Source organism: Hippopotamus amphibius, chromosome 8 (genome assembly GCF_030028045.1).
Source record: "Hippopotamus amphibius kiboko isolate mHipAmp2 chromosome 8, mHipAmp2.hap2, whole genome shotgun sequence".
Classification (NCBI taxonomy): domain Eukaryota; kingdom Metazoa; phylum Chordata; class Mammalia; order Artiodactyla; family Hippopotamidae; genus Hippopotamus; species Hippopotamus amphibius.
Window position 1 is genome coordinate 89,591,633 of NC_080193.1, and position 20,540 is coordinate 89,612,172.

Here is a 20,540-nt window from a genome sequence, read left to right on the forward strand (position 1 = left end):
GGCTTTGATACAGAAATCCAGTTAAAACTTTACTTTTTACAATTCACTGTATATCACCTGAGATTATGCAGTGATATTCTGAGTTGCTATAGAGATCAAATAGTTAGAGCTTTAGGAGAAAACAGGGAATCTCCTGCAACTGGAGGAAAGTTCACAGGAGAAATGAAGGATCAGCATTGCACAAAGAAAACCATAAGGCCCCATGAGGAAGTTCAGGTTTTCATCCTTTTCCTTACCTGGCTCCAAGTCTTCAAATAGACAGTCCCAGAATATGTTGATTTTAATTTTCTTGAATTAGTTTAGTAATTCATCTGTTAGTTGGGCAACCAAAATAAATAGAACACCATCCCTGCCCACAGAGTGCTTAAACTCTGCCAAAGAGAAAGAGAAGAATTGCATACAAATTCTGTAACACATAAGCATCAAAAATGTGGAAAGCATTTTAAAGAGCTCAAGTTCTCTGTTGATTGGGGTGGGGGGTCACATGAGCTGTTCATAAGCATGTTCTTAGCAAGTTCTCTGGACCTGGAAGCAACCAAAGGGACACTGGATAATAATCATTAATGTGGATGCATCTGTAAACCACTTGCTGATAGACCGCTTGTCTCTAAGGACTTTCCCAATTCTGATGTTCTATGAGAATGAAAGAAGTTTAAATAATAAATAGTGTTTTGGAACATCCCCAACCAAGTTTCCCCTTTCCTCAAAACTTCTACACCTTATCTAGTCTTGGTGGGTGCCCTCAAAACCTTCAGCATTTTCACAGCTCCACTCCACAGTGGTTGTATCATCTCAGCCACTTATAAAACCCTTTTATACACTGTAGTTATTTCTCTACATGCATGTTCTTTCCTCTAAGAGGAGTGAAAAACAGGGGTAAGTCTTAAAGTTCAAGGTCATAAAAAGATGTGAAAGGGTACCTATCATTCTCTTAGCATTGCCTTCCTTGGGATGGGAAGATCTTTTTTTTTTCTTTGTGTACCTTCATATAATTGGACTTGTTGCCTCAAGTATATAGTGTTTTACTTTCATTATTAAGAAAGCCAGTGAAGGAACAGAAAATAAAGAAACAAAACAAAACAAAAAACAGGCAAGAAAAGAGAAGGAAAGAATAAAAAGGAAAGGAAAATTCTACCATCCTGCCATAGTGTCCCACCCAGGGAGAAACTGTGACAATGTATGAAATTAGTTCTCTACTTGCCCACCTTGGCTTCCGCTCCTGGGCTTACCTCTGGCCTCTGCTCTCTTGGTCACTGATTTCACTGAGACAAGGCAGAACCATTAGCATCACTACAGCTTAATTTCATTCTGCTTACTCTGGTCCCCACCAGACGTAGGATACTCCCAAACCCACAGAAGATTGTTGTTATTATTATTCTTTTTCCCCTCTACTTCCAAAGGGGGAAAGAACTAAAAACCACAGATAACAGAGGAGCGTTTCCTTTCAGGCTGAGAGCCCCTGAGTGGAAAGGAACACAGGGCCTCAGATCCTTCACGCCAGCTCCCGGTTTAGTGTGGAACAGATCCATATGGTGGTTTGAGGCTGAGGGCTGAGTTCTTTCTTCAACTCAGGATCTTAAAGAGCTTCCCAGCTGCCCAAAGGCCCAATTTCCTCCACCGCACCCAGATGCAGCTGAGTCAGGACTGGCCCAGGCATCATGATGAAAGGGTTGTGTTTGCCTTTGGTTCCAGCCCTGCCTCGCTTCTCAAGCCCTCTGGCCCTCTCCTGGAGACTCTTGGGCACTTCGTCTGCCTGGCCCTGCTTCCTCTTCTCTGCCCAGCAATCCGGAGATCACTCCCCTTCCATTCTTATTGAAACTTGCAGAGAAAAGTAGCTGTGGGAAGCAGGGCCCTGCAGGCAGACAGCCCATGAGCTGCAGGAACTTGCACAAGCAACGTTTCCGAGTCTGGATTTCCCCTGAAAGCAGAGGGGGTGGGGAGCATCAGCGACCAGCAGGTTGAGTTGCCAGAGCGTACTGCACATGCCATGGCCACTTGCCCGTTTGTAAAATGAGCATAAGAATTACTGCTCACAGAGGAGAGTGAGAGTTAATGAATCAGCCAATAGCACACTGCTGATGCCCCATATCAGCCCTTCACAGGATTCCATTTCCACCAGGGCTTGCTCTCTCATCATTCCTTCACATCCCCTTGCTCATGCCTCAAGTTAAACCAGAGGCAGGGCTTAATAGCAGAGTCAGGTAACAGCTGTGCTTTCTTGCGTTGATAGCCTTCTGAGACAGGACTCTTGCTCTTGTTATCTAACCTATCAGAGCCTGTAATGGAGAGAGAGAGGCAAATACTTGTGGATTTGTGGAGACTGCCAGCCACAAGACATCTGATACACAGGAGTCTCCAGCTCTGCTTATGTAGGGATCTCTCATCACCTCCTCACAATCTGATCTTTGTCTCCTCTACCAAAAATGAGTGATATCTTACCTAGCCCTTTCACCAAGTCCATTAACAGGCAGATGGATCTTTAAAATCTATCCCCCTGGGCATGGGCATTCTCCAGTCACACGTCACTTAAGCTTGAGTCTGGCAAGTTCCGTTCTTCTTGCAAAGAATGGAAAGAAGATGAGAGAAAAAGAAACTGAGCAACAGAAGAAAAAGCCCTTGGGGAGGCTCAAATCTAGCCAAATACAAGATGGAGGAATACTCCAGGGTGCTAAATAAATGCTGAATAAATCCACTGACTCCTTACTTTTTCCTTTGGGTCTGACGTTCCCAGGCCAAAGGCTCAGGTCCCTTTCTCCTTGGAGGATCCTCTGCTATCTCAGCAACCCATAAATGGGGCATTTGGGAGGATGGGGATTAAAGGGAGGAAGAAGAGGACAAGGTCAGCAGCATGTGTCCCATGACTGTCTCCTGAGTCTGTATCTCATACAAACTGTCTTCATGGAGGGTGTGCTGTTTGCCAGGTACTCAGCTTCTTAGGGATGTTAACTCATCTAATCATGGAAAGCCCATGAGAAAGGTACTACAGTGACTTGCATCACAGAGTCTCAACAAGCTATGAACCTAACCCACGGCACACAGCTGGGGACTGGCAGGGCTGTGTCACTCACAGGATTCACGCCCTGCTCTCACCACTCCCCCACACCGTCAGGTCACAGTGTGACCCTGGACCACCCACGTCCCAGCTCTGGTCTCACTTTCCTTCTCTACAGCATGGAGGGGGTGAATGAAATGTTCTCTCCATGTTCCCTTCTACCTTCACCTCATCATAGCTCTTTTAACTCCTCTTCTCCAATGCAAAGGGAGATTAAACAAAGCCCATTTTTCTAATCCAGGAAAGCTAGTGAGATTCCATACTCAACATTAAATGTACAAACATCTGTTGGCATGCCCAGACTGCCACAAACTTTTTAGAACTTTTTCCTGTAAGTTGTCACCCCGGCCCACTGCCCCCGCTCCTGCCCTTTGGTAGAGAGCAAAGCTGTATAACGTTACAGACGAAAACGTCTATTTCTTTGTTTTGTCACTCCCAGCAGGCTTGGGCATATCCATGATATCTGAAAAGCTTTCCCGGGACACTCCTTTTACATATTTTTTCACCCCCAGCATCCCATTTTTCCCTGAAGCCCACAGACAGGCTTGGACAAGACAAACATCAAGTCATATTTATAAAAATAATATTCATTCCCCTCCTTATATCCAAAGTGAAAGAGGAAGGAACTAACTTTGTTTGAGCATGGAAAATAAAATTGAACACAACATATGCCAGTTCCAAAGCCCCAAACCAGTCCCTCACATTCTGTTGTGGTTGCATAGAGTTGAAGGAACAGGGGAAAAATGCTATTTTAAGTTTCTGTAAAGCATTCAGGAAAAGTGCAGAAATACATCCAGACCCCCAAGTTTGTGCAGAAGATATCCATTTCCTTCATACAGTGGAATAGCAGACTAATATTAGAATTTCTGCCTTAATAAGCAGCTTTTAAAAAAAAAAAGCTACCTTATTACAGGGAGGCACTCTCGTGTTATTGGTGGGAAACTCCCAGGAAGAATATGGGAAGGATTCTGCAGCCAATATACACAGCCTTAAATGTTACTTGCAATTCAATTTTAAAAGAGAGATTTAGCAGCAGTGATTAAAGTCTCTTGTCTCTGAATCTGCAAACATAAAAATATGCTGCTGAGGAATTTAGACATTTATCTCGGGCTTTAGATAGCTCCTAACCTTTCAGCTGCCTTGGGATGTTTTAAAGATGTACGTGTCTGCTTTTCTTTCCCAAAATATACAGCATTGGATTTAATTGATGGAGGATGAACACACTCTTACAGCAGAAATTTCCTCTTGTATTGGAGGGAACTGAGGCAAAAAATAGAATTCTTAGGACTTCTTGTTTTCTACTTGTTGATGCGACTAGGATTACAGGTAGAAAACCTAACTCTACATAGCTTAAAAAATGATAATAAAAGTGATAATTTATCAAGTTCTCTTCTCAAGTTCAAGTTAGGGTGGTTTCAAAATTGGTTCATTCAGTGGCTCAAAGATATCATCAGGGATTTAGGTTTGCTTGTTTGTTTTTCTCTTTCTTTCTGCTTTGCCAGCCTCAATTTACCAGCTCTGTCCTCAGGCTCATCTCCCTCATGATCACAAGATAGCTGCTGAAGTTCCAGACATCACATACATAGGTCAAGAAGCAGCAGCAGCTTTCTCTTCCTGAGTGCACTTCTATTTTTGAAAGCAAGGACATCTTTTCCAGAAGTCTCCACATACCTCCTCCATGATTTGTAAGCTAGAGTTTCGTCATGTTTCCATTACATGGCCAGGATCATTAAACCACCACGATAGACTTAGACCAATCAAGAGCCTCTTGAAACACACGACTTTGCAGTGGAGGGTAGATATCAAAAAAGTACCCAGGTAGCACAGACATATATATACTACCAACTGTAAAATAGATAGTCAGTGGGAAGTTGTTGTATAACAAAGGGAGTCCAACTCGAAGATGGAAGATGCCTTAGAGGACTGGGGTGGGGAGGGTGGGGGGGACTCGAGGTGGGGGGGAGTCAAGGAAGCGAGGGAATACAGGGATATGTGTATAAAAACAGATGATTGAACTTGGTGTACCCCCCCCAAAAAAAAAGTACCCCATTCTCTAGGAAATTGGAAGTTAGAAAGAAAAGAATGGATGTTTTCATGACAATCAATAGTGTCTATTATACTCCATAATGAAACACTTTTATGATTTATTATTTTGATTTATAATTCTCTGTGTTATTCTACATATTCAGAGAACTCTAGAGGGGAAAGTTTAGGAAATACCGAGAAATTTTTTTACTTATATTTACCACAACTATTTTTCCAATATTTTGCATATCAGATTAATATAAATGTCTTTATGGGAAACAATGGATGGAAAATAATACAAAAACTGAGACTACTGGGTCTAAAGAAATCTAGGATATGTAGGCATTCTACTTGTCATAATTAGAATAGAATAGAGGTTAAATGCACAGAATCTACAGCTACTCTAAAGTGCTAGCGTTCACGTAATGCCTCCACCACTGACTAGCTGCTCACTTTGGGCACATTATTTAACCTCCTCATGACGTTAAACAGCACTTACTCTGTTAGGAGGACAAAGGGAGTTAATACTGGTACAGGTTTTAGAACAGTGCTTGCCATGCATAAATTGTTATAAAAATATAATGTATAATCATTATCTAATAAATACTTTATCACTTCATGCACAAACAAATCCTTTAAAATCTCTATACTTCAGTCCAATGGGTTTTCAAGAGTATTTGCTGAACAAAGGAATAAATAGAAAATTACTCCTTTTCAACATTTTCCTGCACTGTATTTATCTTGATCAAAAGGTAAATTAAAATTTCTTCTCTGTTTAATTTTTTGAAACCACAGTCTAAGCAGCAGACTCTGGATTTCTATTAGAATGCAGGGGCCAAATTTGTTTCCTGCACTACTGCATCTCTCACTACTAGATGTAGGTCTGGCACATATATGTGTTGTGCTTTTGTTTTAGAATGAATGAGTGAATAGACATAACAGCTCCTATCTCCCTCTTAAGTCAGTCGTGAAAGGCATGATCCACAGCACAGGCCCAAGGGAAAATTGGCTAAGTGAAAATATTTTCCTCAAGATGATCTCAATCATTTTTTCTTCCTTTGGCCCAAACTTCACCAGCTTCCAGCTCCATCCTCTATCTTTTTGCAATCCATCCCGCCTTCCCCACTGAACTTAAAAGTGTCTAAAGATGAACAAATTCACAGTGCTACAGCAAAGTGACACAAGCAAAAAGACTCGAGGGTGTCTCCTGCTTCTAGCCATAATGGAATAAGTCGCACTAGACTTACCCTCTGCTATGAGTTTAATTGTGTCTCCTAAAAAGATGTTGCAGTTGTTCACAGTACCTGTGAATGTGGCCTTATTTGGAAATAAGGTCCTTACAGATGATCAAGTTAAGATGAGGTCATTGGGGTGAACCCTAATCCAATATGACTATTTAAAAAAAGGGATAAATTTGGACACAGAGGCACTCATAGAAGGAAATACATGTGAAGACACAGGAAGAATTCTACCTACAAGCCAAGGAATGCCGGAAGGCTACCAGAAGCCAGGAGAGAGGCACGGAATGGAATCTCCTTCAGAGTCTCCAGAAGAAACAACCTTGCTGACACCTTAATCTTGGACTTCTAGTCTCCAGAACTAAAACAACACATTTCTGTTGTTTAAGCCACCCAATTTGTGGTACTTTGTTAAAGCATCCCTAGCAACCTAATACACCTTTTTACTGAAAACAACTATAAAACTAGACAGCATACGTGAGGGAACTGCTTTTAGATATTTGGACAACAGTTAATACAGGGCTGTGATCCTTGAGAGGAGGGAAACACATGAGATAAATAAAAGTTAGAAGAATTCCTTGCCAGAACATCTGCAATATAAGAAACATTAAAGGAGTTTCTTCCAGTTTAAGGGATGGACATTGGATGGCAGCTGAATCCACAGGAATGATGAAGCCTACCAGAAATATCAAATAAGAGGGTAAATATAGAGACTACTTATTTTCTTCTCTTAACTTCTCTGAAAGATAACAGACAGTTTAAATAAGAATAATAACATTAAATTGTGGAGCTTGTTATATAAACAGATATAAAATATATGTCAAAAGTAGCAGAAAGAATGTGGATAGGGTACATGGAATTTTAGAATGGTAAGACTTACATTTTATGTGAAGTACTATGATCTCAACTCTAGGTACTCTGTGATAAGTTCATATTTTATATTGTAGTTCTAGGAGGAGCCACTTAGAATATACAAAGAAGTATAGCAAAAAAGCCAGTAGAAGACAAAAAGAGAATACTTAGAAATATTTAATTAACCCAAAGGAGGGGAAGGAGGAGTCGAGGAAAAGAAAAAGTGATGGGAGAAATAGTAAACAAATAGCAAGATGGTAGAATTAAAACCAAATATATCAATAATTATACTAAATTGTAAATGGAATAACACTCCAATTAAAAGGCAAGATTGTCAGGCTGAATAAGAAATCAAGATACACTTTAACTGTAAAGACATACACATAAGCTGAAAAGAAAATGATGGGGAAAAGATTTATCATGCAGTGAATAAGCACAAAGAGATGGTGCAGCTGTATTAATCCTAGAGAAAGTACACTTTAACACAGGAGGATTGACAAAGATAAAGAGAGGCATTTCAATATGATAAAGAGTCAGTTCTCCAGAAAGACTTAGCAGTCCTAAATGCATATGAACCTAATAACAGGGCTTTAAAGTACAAAAAGCAAAAAGTGACAGAATTAAAGGAAGAAGAAGATAACTCAGTTCTTCTAGTTTGAGATTTTAATACTCCTCTCTCATTAATTGATAGACCAACTAGACATAAATTCAGCGTGGAGGTAGAGGATCTGAACCATGCTATCAATGAATATAACCTTAATTGAAGTGTATAAAACATTCTATCACACATCATAGTAGAACATGTATTATTTTCAAGGTAGATGGAACATTCACCGAGATAGACCAATTACTGGGCAATAAAAAGTCCCAAATTTCGAAGGACTTAAACCTTACAGTGTATATTCTCTTGGCACAGTGTCATTAAATTAGAAATCATATGATGCCAACAAATCTTCAAATATTATGGAAATCAAACACCACAGGCTAAATAATCTGTGAATAAAAAAGAAATAATAAGGGTAATTAAAATATTTTAACTGAATAATATTAAAAATACAACATACCAAAACTTATGAGATGTAACAAAAGCAGAATTTAGGAAATTTATACATTAAATGGTCACATTAGAAAAGGAGAAAGATTTAAAATCAGTGTTCTAACTTTCCACCCTAAGACACTGGAAACAGTAAACTTCAATAAAGTAGGAAAAATAAAATTTCTTTGAAAAGATGCATAAAATTGGTTTAATCTCTACCAAGACTGATCAGGAAGAGAGAGAGAGGATGAACAAATTAGTAACATAAGAATGAAAAAGGAGATATCACTGAAAATTCTACAGACATAAAAAGGGTAAGAAGGGAATATTATGAAAAGTAAAGAACTAGGCCAATAAATTCAACAATTTAGGGAAAAAATGGACAAATTCATTGAAAAACACAACTTACCAAAACTAATAAAATGAAGTTGAAAATCTGAATATCTATGAGAGAAATTGTCATAATCGAAACCCTTCCCCGAGGACAACCCCAGACCCAGATCATTTTGCTCGTGAATTCTATCCAACACTCTGCAAAATTCTATTAGACACAATAGCGAAGAAGATAAAGGAATAGCTGATAAGCCCACAAAAATATGTGTTATATAATTCGTCTTCAGGGAAATGCAAATCAAAGTCCCACAAAGCAATATGACCTCATACACATGGGAATGGTTAAATTTAAAAAGACCTCGTGACAGCAAATGCTGGCAAGTATGTGGAGCCACCGGAACTTTCATACATCGCTTAGGCACTAATGTCCCTTTGGAAAAACTTTCTGTTACTTTCTTACAAAGTTAAAAATAAACTTATTCTGTGACCCGTAAATTCCACTTCTGGGTATTTGCCCAAGATAAATGAAAACATGTGATCATAGAAATACTTGCACGAGAATGTCTACAGGAGCTTTTTAAAAATTGTGTACAAACTTTCAGCTGTTAGATAAATACCATGCTGTGCATGAGTTCTAAGGATCTAAGGTAGGGAACTATAGTTAATAACACAGAATTTTACCCCTGAAATTTGCTGAGAGCAGATCGTATGTGTTCTCAGCACACACACACACAAAGGAGTTAACTATGTGAGGTGATGGTTGTTAATTGACTTGAATTTGGTGATCATTTCACAGTGTATGTGTACCTCAAATCATCAAGTTATACACTTTACGTATAAACAACTTTATCTGCCAATTTCTCCTCCATAAAGGTGGGAAAATTAAAAATTAGTAGTTGCAAACTGGAAACAAATGAATGTCCTTCAATAAGAAATTAGAAAACAACACAGTTTATTTGTACATTGGAATGGTACTTAGCAACAGAAAGGAAACAAATTACTAATAAATCACATCACTGATGAATCTTACAGACATCATGTTGATAGAAAGAAGCGAGATACAAAATGTAATTCCATTTGCATGAAGTTCAAGAACAAGCAAAAGTAACCCTATGCTGATTTGCCTCTCTGGGCATGGCGGATTGACGGAGAAGGGGCATGAGCAGTAGTTTGCTGGCAAACTGGCTCTCAGCGGGGCGGGGGAGGGGGGTGGAATCCCTGGTTTGTAGTCTTAGCTTATTTCCCATCATGGCCCTCCTTAAGATAACAACAGGATATGGGGATGAGATGTCTGGAATTGTCTGAGTGGGAGCTAGCGTCTGCACACCACTGGCCCCAGGAGACTTTTCTGGGGTGATGGAAATGCTCTGTACTTTGACTGGTGTGGTAGTTACTTTGGTGTACACAGTTGCCCAAACTCACTGCACTATATAATAAAGATCTGCATATTTCTCTGTATGTAAATTTAGTCTCAGTAAAAAAGAAAAGGGTACCAATGTTCGGCTATAAGATGAAAAAGGTCTGAGGATCTAAGTAAAGCATGATGACTACGTTTGATAACACTGTATTTAGATGATAGATCGATAGATAGATAGATGAGATAGATAGATAGATTAGATAGATAGATAGATGATACAGATAGATGGAGAAAAATACTCACTGGGTTATCCCCATGATATAGGCACTTAAAGACTGAAAAACACCCAAACCAATGGCATTTCCTTCCCCATGTAAATGGCAGGCAGGAAAGAGATGACCCAGGACGATGCTGAAATTGGAGTGTGTGGGTTCCAGCTGTGGTGCCTCCACTTCATGTCTGTCCAGTGTGTGTCTCTGTTGCTCTCCCTACAGTTGGCCTGACTGTGTACATACACCAGGCCATCCTAAGAACTAAGCTGGCCCCCTCTCCCAAGACAGATAAAGAGTCTGAGTTGAAGCCTGTCCCTCACATGCCAATCATTGGGGCCATTATCCTGGAACCCATTCCTCCTTCCGGCATCATTCTTATTGCACGTTCTTTGTGTCCTCTGTATTTTTCTCTCTAGACAGTTTTGTCTTAGTCTCTGACTTCCAGGAGTGAATTCATTCTGTCTCACTGAATTCATTCATTCATTCTTAAAACTGCTCCTAAACGTCAGCTTTGTTTTCGGACTGTTCTATGAGGCCATGTGTAGCTGGTTAATACAAACCTTTGAAGACGGTGTTAAGGACTCCAAGTAACCAAGAGCTCAGCAGTGAATAATGAAATACTCACCCTTCCGCAGATGACTATGGAACAGAACCGAAATCCTGCTTCCCTGCCGTGAGGGTCTGAGCCCTCCCAAACAAGTATCCCATTTAGGCTCCACCACTCTGGGGATAGGCAACAGCTCTCCCTTATTAAGGGATTTGTTGCTGAGTATTATTTGGTATTTAATTTTATTTTGGGTTAGAGGCTTCAAAGCCTCACCTTTTTTTTTCTTGTCTGTAAAACCCCCATTATCTCTCCATATACATCTGTCATTGATATGGGTCTGTAAATACACACGGCTTTGTTTACAAAGACATACAATATGTGCACCCGATTGCTATCTGTGTGCACCAACAGGCTTATATTGGGAGAAACCTTTTCAGAGCCACATTTGATATAGTGCAGAGGCAGCTGGTGGGTTAGGGGACCCCACGGGAGAGTCACTGGTTATCAGTATGGAAAGCCTGGGTGAGGCATGGATACTCCAAATGCCAAGTGCCAAGTCTTCACCAGGGACTGAGAGTGCAGGGGAAAAAAAAAAGAGAAAGAGAGAGAGAGGGACGCAGGCACACACCCATTCAGCCCCTCTTTTGTTTAGCTATTTCTACCAGTAGGAACATGCTCAAAATCGAGTCTTAGTGCAGGGAACTCACAGCCCAGCTCTGCCAGACAATTTTCTCCTGGCGCCTTCAAACTTAGCTGCGCGAATGAGAGAGCCACTTGCTCCTAAGCAAAGCCTGAGGACTAAGCAGGGGGGTGGGGGAGAGAAGAGAACAATTAAAATAAATTAGAGGGTGAATGGGGGGATGGGAGATCATGCCTGGTCCTGCTGCTCAGCCTGAGGCTCCAAGGCTTGAAAGGGGCAGGGCGGGGCAGGATTATTCCCAGGAGACAGGCTTCCCCAAACCCAGTCCCCCACCAACAGTGATGAACACTCATCCTCCCAGAGCTATGCTAATATTCGTGGGGCCTGTGGCCCTAGGATCTGATAGCTTTGCAAATAAGTAGCCAAAACTGCCAGCTTGCACACATTCAAAACACTGCCACATATTTTTCTCAGTCTTTCCTATTTTACAAGGGTTCTTATTTATTTTTATTAGGTAGATCAGTGGTTCTCAACTGAAGGTGATTTTGCCTCCCAAGAGATGTTTGGCAATGTCTGGAGACATTTTTGTTGGTTGCAACTGGAGGTGAGGGTGAGTGTGTGCTACTGGCATCTAGTGTAGAGCTGACAGAAAAAATGCAGGATGCCTAGTTACCGTTAAACTTCAGATAAAGAAAGAATCATTTTTTTAGTATTAGAATGTCCCAAATATTGTACAGGGCATACTTAGTCTTAAAAAATATTCATGGTTTATCTGAAATTCAGATAAACTTGGTTTCCTATATTTTTATTTGCTGGTTGCTGCTAAACAGCCTAAACGCACAGAATAGTGCCTCCACCCCAAAGAATTAGCCCAAGTCTCAACAGTGCTGAGGTTGAAAAACTCAACAGTAGATGGTAGCAATACAAGTACGGTTCAGACACTAGAGCGTAGATGATTTTTAATTCTGAACAAGTTGAATGAACATACATCCTTTACATGGCCAGTAATATACACTTATGCATATGAACTTTTTCAACTCTAATTTGTGACATGTGTCATAGACGTGCTCCCTCATCTCTCTGCAAAATGGGCTGGGAGGTGTTTGTAGTAGGCTGAATAAAGGTCCCTAAAGATATCAAATCCTAATCCCTAGAATCTATACATGTTATCTTATTGGGAAAAGGGGTCTTTGCAGATGTGATTGAATTAAGGATCTTGAGGTGAGGAAATTATTTTGGATTGCCAGTAGGCCCTAAATGCCATCACAAGAGTCCTTATAAGAGAGAGCCAGAGAGAGCATTGTCACCCATGAATGAGAAGGCGATGTGATAGAAGCAAAGAAAAATGTGGAAATGTTGGGCTTATTGCTGGAGTGAGGCAACCACAAGCCAGCTGCCACCAGAAGCTGGAAAAGCAAGGAACCAACTCTCCTGTAGAACCTCTGGAGGGAGTGCAGCTCTGCTGACACCTTGATTTCAGCTCAGTGAAACTTATTTCAAACTTCTGGCCTCTAGAACTGTGAGAGAATACATTTCTGTTCTAAGCCATCATGTTTGTGAAAATTTGTTACAGCAGCCTCTGGAAACTCACACACTGTTCTCCTGAGGATTAAAGTCAGCATCCACTCTTTCCAGAAGGGCATGGACCAGTGAGCAAACAAACACAGCCTCCTGGATTCAAGACGGGGAAACAGAGGCAACATGGGCCTTGTCGGTGTTCACTTTTGTGTCTTAACGCGGGGTATTTCTAGTGATGGATTGTGAGCTCTATAATGGTCTATAGCTGGAAAATGGGTGACTCCTCAGATCTCCCTAGGATTTTAGTAGGAAACATGTGTATATCTAGGTACTGTGAAGCCCAAAGCCAGAACTTTGGAAGAAAGTTGCCTAAATGGAGGATTAGTTATGCCTGATTCCCAGCAATTGGGAGATACGGCCATTGAGCTGGCTCTTGGGGGACAGAAGACTTTGTGCCATGTGGTCCCATCTAGGACTTAGGTCCTAGGATTGGGGAAAATAAACTTTTGATTCAGAAGGGAAACTATTTTATATTGTGTGGTACATGTGTGTTTTCGGGAAGGTCAGCCATTTGGGGTTCTTGGGAAATACCTTGTGAAGAGGCCGAGTATCAGAGGATAGCTGCACATTTCTTTGAAAGCCTCTGGACAGTTGGCTGGGCTGTCGGGATGGGTGGCCAACAGTAGGAAGATTACACACTTCCGAATGAAAAATAGAAAAACATGTGAAAGTGCCAAGAGTGATAAGAGGTTCTTATCTGTGGAATAACTAGAAAACATCCCGTGGCTATTAGAGGGGAACAAACAAGCAGAGACTCTGTGGTCTGTTCTGGGTCTGCACCTCTGGCTGTAATCCCAATTCTTTCCTGCCTGCTGTAGTCAAACCTGGTACTTGCATATTTTTGAAACAACCCATGGAAGTGTGTGGGTTTTGCCAATTTGCTATTGGAAGATCAGCACATATCTCTTCTTTGCTCTAATTTTTAGAGAGAGATGCCAAGTTACCCACTTTGCTAGAATTCAATAGAGAGAATGGTCGGGCAAGGGTAGTAGGGTGTGCAGACTTGAAATGGCTACGACTCAAACAGCTGTATCTGGCTGTGCCTGAATATTCCTCGAACAACATGAAGATGGCCAGAGTTCAATGAGTGGTCAGTCTTACCTCCAAGGGACAGGATGCTCAGAGGAAAGGCTTGCTCCAGATGGCCTCTTGAAATTGCTCATTGCTATTGACCAGAAAAGCCAGGCTTTTGGGTCAAACTCAAGAGTCTTGGGAGAAGTTTTCATTCCTGGGTTGCAATCTAGACTCTATTCTCCTAGCCTTGCGACTTTGGACAAATTACTAAGAAACTCTCTAAGCTTCAGGGTCCTTAAATGTAAAGTTGGAAGAAAAATACCTACTCCATAGCCTTGTGACAATCATGTGAGAAAACATATATAAAGTTCTTAGCACAAGGGTCTAGTGTATGGCAAGAGCTCAGTAAATACCAGCTATTATTAGATGCTTTGTTGGGGCACTGGGCAGTCATCAGGGAGGAGGTAAGAATTACTGTGCTTTGCTCTCTACGAAGAGACTTTCCACATATGTTATACTAGTCTTAATAATAGATACTATGAGGTTTTCCAAATTGGTCCAACAATATGGAACACATTATCGTGCTAAGCAGCTGTCACTGTGCTGCATTTATCGGTCCCCACCTGTCACAAAGAATGCAAAACATGCTCCGCAAATACCTGGGATCATGCCCTGCGTGTGTATGTGTGTGTGGGTGTGTTGAAGATATCTGGACCCTACCATTTTATGTAAAAGTCAACCAACATTTTAATCCAAAAGCTTTTATCTTATATGCCTTCAGGTTGAGAATACCAAAATGGTGAGATATACAAATGTGAGGATGAAAATAGTTATTTTACTTTATTTTCTTTGCAGCTTTCTATCCCTCACTAATCAAGAAAAGAGAGTGCCTTAAAACTCCTACGGTGGCCCTTTTATTCTGACATCATAAACCAAGATGTGTTTCTGGGGATGGTCCACTGGCTGAAGGAGAAATTATTTCTCCTTGCTGTTGTCTTTCCAACACACGCTGACCACCTCTCTTTGTTCAGAGTGAAAGGTATAAAACAAAAGCCTGATCTTGCTGCTCTCTCCTTTTGTGATCCCTCTGCTCTAGAGGAGGGCTTCTCAAACTTGGCATGATTGACATTTGTGGAGGAAAACACTTTGCTGCAGGAGCTGTCCTGCGCATTGCAGCGTTTAGCTGTATCCTCGGCCTCCACACAATAGATGTCAGTAGAACTTGAGTTGTGACAACCAAAAACATTGAGAGGCACTGTCAAATGCCCCGTGGGGGAGCCAGATCACCCCTGGTTAAGAACCACTGTTGCAGGGTCCTTTCATCTTCTTACCTGGCTGACAAGGTCCTGCATGCTTTATCTCCCCTTTCTCTGCGGGCTGTGCTCTCAACACTGCCCTTTGCTCTATGAGGCAGCCAAGTGCAAACTATTTCAGGCCCTTGACCATGGCTCTTTCACTTTTGCTTCTCCTAATTTTTTATTTTTTATTTTTGGCCAAGCTGTGCACAGCAGCTTATGGGACCTTAGTTCCCCAACCAGGGATTGAACCTTTGAGGCCCTGGCAGTGAAAGTGCCAAGTCCTAACCATTGGATTGCTAGGGAATTCTCTGCTTTTTTACATTCTGAGTTAGAGGCCTCAATATTTTTCCTGCCATAGCACTTACTTCATTATAACTGCCTGTATATTTTCCTATAACATATTCCCTTCACAATGCCCTCCCATAGCCTATAAGCACGATGAGGGCAGGGACCCTACCTCCTGTGCTCACTTCTGTATCCCGGTAGCTAGTACACTGCCTGTCATAACATAGATGCTCAGTAAATATTTATTTAATGTGCTCCTTGAAAAATCACTCTCTGGAAGAAAGGAATTTTTCCTTTGGAGCCCTTTAATTTGTGGAGACCGTAAGTAGGTCTTGCTGACCTGTTCGTCCATACATTAGTGGATCTTAATTATAGGATGAATGTTCTGGATTTTGAGGTTGATTTCATCAATCCCCCTGACTCGGTGCAAGTTTATGCTTGAACATTCTGGGCAGAAGATTGTCATTAGCTCTTAACACATGATCATCAAAACATTTTTAAAGGGAAGAAAGGGGGCCTGGAGCCAGCGAGTCCCACGTCTGGCCTCTGAATTCCTAAAAGAAGCAAAGCCAGCACAGCATGGAGCAGGATAAAAATCCAGGCCAGCGCAAACACAGTTAATAAGGGAGCCCTAGAGTATGAAAAGTTGCTGACAAAAATCAGAACTATTTAGTCTAGAGGAGAAGATTGAGAAGCAATCTGATAGTGGTGCTTTAAAGCACCTGTAGCCTGGGGCCGTTGCAAACAATTCAGATGGATGGCCTGTTTGAGGTGTGTGGACAGGCCCAAACTTGTGTCTGCTGAGAGGGGATTGCTTGTTAAAGGAATTTAAGTAGGCACTTTCTAAGGTGTAATTTCAACTGAGCATTTGGAGCAAGTCTGAGAGTAAAATGTAAAACAAACTTTGCTTAGGGACTATCCCCAAATTTCCCACTAATAAACTGTTTACCATGGATTTAAATTTGGGACTTAAATGAAAATTGCAAACCATCTGATTTTTCCCCTTGGCTCCAGATAAGACAGCATTAAGGCAGATGTTTGCCGCTTCTTAAAACACACACACACACACACACACACACACACACACACGTACACACCCCTACCTTTGCACACAAGTACATGGTAGTTCATGCTATTCCCTATGATACATAGTGCTACATGCCTTATGGTGCATTTCACAATTGGTTCTTTTACTGTTATTCACATATCTGGTTACCTTTATCTTTGTTTAGGTGAATTACAGAATGCTAGACAAGAACTTAGAAGTTGTAATTCAAGCTCTTCATTGTAAGAAGATGCCAAGGCATAGAGAAGAAAAAGAACTTTTCCAAAGTTCAGAGAGATTTAGAACATTAGGTCTACTCCCAGCTCTTTGGTCAACTCCAACAACATCCTCTACTTAAGAATAATAAAGGGCCAGCATAGAGAACCAGGTCCTATAAAGTTAGATCAGAAAACAATCGATTTCTCAAGTGCAAGCTGCCTTTCTTGCCCAAGGTTTTGTGCAAAAACTAGGTCCTATAGAATGTGATTTAACTATTTTCTCAGCTGCAACCAATGGTGCACAAAGACAGAGTCCCTTCCCTCATGCAACTTAATATATTGAGGGTAGGGGAGAGGAGATAGAGTCAAATTAAAAAGTCAAATAAGTGTAAAGTTATAATTGTGATAAATGTTGCAAAGTACTGGGAGAGAAATTCGTTATACATACAAGTAAAGGGGAGGTAAGAGGAGCTCAGGGGAGGCTTCCCCAAGGAAATAGTGATTCTGCTGAATCCAGAAGGAGGAGTCTGAGTTAAGGAGAAGAGGAAGGAAGTAATGGGGAAGAGCATACTCAGTGGAGGGAAGAGCACATGCAAAGGGAAAATGAAAGAAAACTAGTGTGGCTAGAGCTTAGAGACAACATGAAATAAAGGTCCAGATGAGGCTGGAAAAATGAAAGAGGCCAAAATGTATGCAGCCTTGTAGGACCAGGTTAAAATTTTACCTTTTACCATAAGAGTCTTGGGAAGCACAGTGGGGGCGAGTTCAGCTTTACCAAAGATGAAATTCCAATTGCAAAGTAGAAAATGGAAGTTCAAAGAAGTGGGTACTAGATGAAGAGATTAGTTACTGAACTATTGGTGAAGGCTTCATTAGAGCTGGTGGTTGTAGAGATGAAGAGAAGTAAATGGGTTAGAGAGATACTTAAAGGGTAGAAGGGATTTGACTCACTGATGGATTGAATGTGGGGTGAGGGCGAGAGAGGGAGGTGTAAATAACAACTCCTAGGATTATTGGTTCCCAATAAATATTTGTTGAATCAGTCAATGAATCCCTGCCCCTAAGTCTGAATACACGATATCCTTAATATGTCTTCCTTTATTAAGGCATGACTTAAAGCTCACTGATCACTTTACCAATTTACCAACAAGGCTATGTTCAAATAGCTCTTCTTCTTAGAAACACTCATAACTTCACCCTATACCTTCCTCTGTGTCCATCATACAACTAAATTCATGTTTATTAAGTGGTAACTAGCTGTAGAAGTCATGGAGAGATTATAAACACTTTGAAGGCAGGGGCTATATCTTATTCATCTGTTTTACTAGTCCTATATCTGGTACATAAAAGGGGCCAGGAAAGTGTGTTAACTTTGTTGAATTGAGTTGGAAGCCTGTATCTTTCCTCCCAAAGCTTTCAGCCTGGCTATGTAACTAACACTAAGGGACTGAGCATGACCAAGGGCTGAGGGATGTGATGGAGGTTATGAGTGAGCCCCAAGCATTCCTTGGGGTCTGCAGTTCCTTGAGGACACTTGGCAAGCACCACATTGAGAGCTCCCCTTGGATAGTACACTTTAAAAGCGCCTTGTATGACACTATTTTGAATGGCTTTATAACCCCCTTGGGCTGGTCTTGAAGATTTCTTAGGGCTTGCATTGTTGAGAAGAGTGCGGTAGGTTGGGAGATGAGCTTCAGCGAAAACACAGAGAGTGGGATAAACACATGCAAGGGCAGGCTTTGAGGATTCTGGCCTCACAAGAGCTAAAACAGGAAGTGTGGGGTAATGGAAAGAACATCAAGAGGCTGTCCGATCTTGTCTTTAAACTCGATTCTGTCTCTTCACTTATCTGGGTGCCATATGGTGAGATGCTAAGCTTCTGTTATCCCCGGTTGCCTCATTTGTAAAGTGGGGATAATAATAACAGAACCTGTGTTTGTGTATCAACTAAGAAAATGCGCTTGAAAGTGTGTGTTGTGGAGACTAAAGCAGTGGTATGTATTTCATTTTTCTGGGGACCTCCCCAGAGAACTACTGAATCAGAACTCTGGGGTGGGGTCATAAAACGATATTTTTTTGAAAGCCCCAGGGGTTATATCTAGTTTTGAAAGCTATATCTCCAAGTATCTAGAAAAAAAGTATAATTTATGAGGTTGTTGGCAAGCAGTTGGAGAGAAGTAGTAGACATTCAGTCCTAGAGGGTTTACAGTTGAAAGGTCTGAGATGAAAATTCCCAATTACTTCTTATCCCTTCCCTCTTTTTAGATGCTCAGTAGTGCCTCCAGGGTAAAGCCTTTAACCTTTAATGTTTATCAATTGGAATCCTGGCTTACAGTCTCTCTACCCTGCTTATCCCTCTATTGCAGATCTTGTTCCCCGGGAGACAGACTGACTTAGGTGGTGAGGAGGCAGGTTATTGTGGAATGAGCTCAGGGTCAACATCTAGCGGAGGAAAAGGTACAAGATAGGATGGGGCAGAAAAAGTTGACTGTGGAACAGCCACAACAAAGGCCTCAGCTGATCCCATGTGGAGCTCAGGACCTGGGAAGGCCCTGAAGATGTGCCCGCATGGAAATAAGGGTACCAGCACTGGGAGGGGTTTCACCTCCAGGTGAAGCAATTCCCAGAAGTAGCTGTGTGTGCTCAGGGGCCAGTACTCTTAGCAGGTGGGGGAATTCATTCTTTGGTCCTGAAAGGATCTAGGCAGCACAGCACAGGCTTCACTGCAGCCTCACTGTCATCTACAGCTCTGTTTTAAGTCCACCTTTTCATTATTTAAAAACAATTTTCCCCCATCACCCACCAAAGAGGTCAGCATTCAGATTTCAGTACCATCTACACCTGACCTATGCTTCTAGACTAATTTTTTGCTACTTTATAATATGTTCCTTTTGTTCCAGCCCAGCTGCACTGCTGTTTTTTTCCTAAGACTAACCTACATTTTCCCTGCATCTTGTATCAGTTGGCCCTCATCCCTTCTCATTAATTTCTCACTATCTTTCAAGGTATATGTAACAATTAAAAAATTTTTGACTGTCTACAAATTCCCCTTTCTTCTAGTAAAAATATATGCTCCCTCCCAAACTCACTTCTCCCTCTGTCTGTCTGTCTCTCTCATACACACACACGCACATACACACACAGAGACACACACACAGGTGCACGCACACATACACACACTCCTCTGTTTTGTGCATGGAGTATCTCGGCCAGACCTCCAAGATCTTGGAGTATCTTATTAGCATATAATGAGGTCCCAACCAATTGCGAAAAGAGCAAAAGATGTATTACTTGGAATATACAAATTACTAAGTCCAAATCCTGTGAAAACAATCAAAAGTTGTGAACAGAATAAGCTAGGTCTTTCCGCCTGATTTCCAGTAAGCTCAAGTCCCCCATTTTCAATAGGTCTCTAGACTAAGAACGCTAAGTCAAATGTTTTTATGGTTTCAACTACTCCAAAAAAACGGAAAACAACCAGACCATGACAAGAACACAACAGACCTAGGGCAGGGAACTGAAGTCAGGTTTGTGTATTCTTCCAACTTGAAAAAGTATGTCTTTGAACAAGTCAATTTCTTCCTCTGGACGTGTGTTTCCCCATTTCTAAGAGGAAGAGTTGATGAGCACTAATGTTCCCATCAGTGCTAATGGTCTATGATGATAAGAAAAGGAAAGAGGAAATGGAAGCTTACCAATTTTTGTCTCTTCCCATCCTCCTTCCCTCTTGTTCTATAGTATGCAGTTTTA